This window comes from Hydra vulgaris, chromosome 01 (genome assembly GCF_038396675.1).
Source record: "Hydra vulgaris chromosome 01, alternate assembly HydraT2T_AEP".
NCBI lineage: Eukaryota > Metazoa > Cnidaria > Hydrozoa > Anthoathecata > Hydridae > Hydra > Hydra vulgaris.
This window is the reverse complement of record NC_088920.1, coordinates 35,927,501-35,929,994: the sequence shown is the minus strand read 5'-3', so window position 1 is coordinate 35,929,994 and position 2,494 is coordinate 35,927,501.

Genomic DNA, 2,494 nt, shown 5'->3' with positions numbered 1-2,494 from the left:
TTAATTGTGGCGAATGAAGATACTTTTCTTTTCGAGAAATTCTTTTTTTTAATTTGTGGTGATATAATTTGTAAGTCACTTATTGGTGTTTTATCAAATCTTTTTCAACTTTGTGGTATTGACCAAGCACAAGTTCTTGATGTAAAGGCTTTAATATTTGGAACAGTTTTCAGTTTTTCAACGACCCATTTTGCAACAAGTTTTATCATTGCAAATGTATGTAAACAAGTTCCAGTTTTTCCTGCTGGGCATTCACAAAATGCATACATTACTGATCCATCTAATTTTTTAATAGCAATAAAAATCCATCTGTCAATTTGTTTCATGCTAGCTGGACATACTCCTTTTTCACAAAATAGTCCAATACTTTGTTTTTAATGAATTGAGGATAGATCAATGTATTGCTCTTCAAGAAACATTTCTCCTCTAGATAAATGTTTTTTAACTTTTGTAGATATAGGAAAAAAATTACTATTTACATTTAAAGCATATGCATCAATTTTCTCAGCTGAAAACAAGAAAGTCCCTCTAGACACTTGCTCCATCCAATTTTGGAATTTAAACTTAACAGCTCACATTTTAAATTTTCAGGCAACATAGGGAATGTTTTTATACTTTGTATTTTTATATTTTTACCCATCAAATATGCCTTTTTTGACAACCATTTTTTCTCAAGAGTTGGATCACAAATAATTGAATTCGTTCCGTTGTAAAAATACTGTAAAACTTTAACTTGAGAGTCTCGTAAAGTTACTACACCTTTAAGAGAATCGCCACGGTAAAGAAGCTTTTTAAATGATTATTTGTATACGTTTGTAATTTTTCTAAATCGACTTTGACAGTTGGATCGTCTATATCATCTTCTTTTAAAACAATTAATGTTGGATCTAAACAAAAAAAACAAAAAAATCAAAATAAGTCAACTACACTACACAAATTTTATAAATTTTGTGGATAAAAATAAACTTCAGTTAAGGTTAATTTTTTATAAAATATTTAATATATTTTACTTTGATATTCAAGTAATAAAATAATAGAAAAGTAATTAATAAACACTTAAAATAAAATAACAAACCTATTTCCTGTGAAGAAACGTCATTTGTGTTTGAAGATAATAACACTATCTTGTTAAAATAACAAATAAAGCTCAAGATTAAAAGAAACAAATAAGCCTAAGCAATGAAATATTTTGTTTGTTTACTAACGGTACAACCTAAGCCTTGATTTGAAGCGCGGACGTTTATTTATGGAAAGGTCTATTGTATTTAATATCGCATAACTTATTTAAACTCCAGTTTTTATTGCAATCATATAAATCTTTATGTAGTCTATTTCTATATCAATGCAACAGAGATGCAACAGAGATGCATCAATAATATTTTGCTCTGAACTTTTTCTTGAGAATGATTTTTCTGATGTGTTTCGAGATTGTGATTTCTTTTTCTGTGTTTAAAAAATGCACTAAGTTTTTTAAGCTAACCAACGATAAAAACATATTATCTGTTAGTTCTTGATAATTAATTGTTTATCTATTACTTTTTAAAATAGAGTATTTTCTGCAACTTCTTCTTTATGTTAAGTTTAGAAATTGATAAAAAACTATGAGACTATAAACATTGCTTACTAATTTTTCATTTTTATTTTATTTGCAATGCACAGTGGGCCGGTTGGTGGACAAAAGTAAAAAAAAAATACATTCGCAAAAATTACATTATTATATACCATTTTATAGCTTAAACATTCAGCTTTATTAAAATGTATATATTTTTCTACAATTATCATGCCGTATGCTTCTAAGCTGTAGAATAAAAAACCTTTTTTTTTAAAATTTTTTTTTTTAATAATTCTTTTTAATTTCAAAAACAACCATAAAATAGTTTTTTAATTTAAAAACCTTTCTTTTTATTGCATAATTTAATAAAATCAAATAATTTCTTTCAAACGAGCTATTGCAACACTATTTTGCACGTAAGTTATGTCAAATAAAATGATTTCAGATGACGGCGTATTTAAACTACTTTTTTCATTTAAAATTTCACTTAAATAATCGAATACTTTTACGGTCCGAGGTTGTCCAGTAATTTGAGACTTGAAATAGATTGTTCAATATGTATATGATCACTATAAATTTGGTTTATAATCCGCGGATGTTCGCCTGCTCGGTAATAATGATTTTTATAAGTTAACTGATGTATCCGAATTCAGGCGGTGAAAACATTTTATGTAATTTACTTTGAATGCTTATGTAAAAATTGGGTTTCAGTGAGTCTAGATTAGTGATACAAACTTGTTTTAATATAAATACATCTTAAAATGCCTCTTTAAAAGATTTTGTAAGTGTAATTCATGTTTTTAAATATTTAAAACACGAAAAATATTGATATTTATTCATGTAAAATACAAGAAAACTTTAAGTTAGCTAATTCTTATATTTTGGATGCAGCTGCAAATGACACGAACTTAACTGCAAATAATATCTTGTCTAATTTCATAA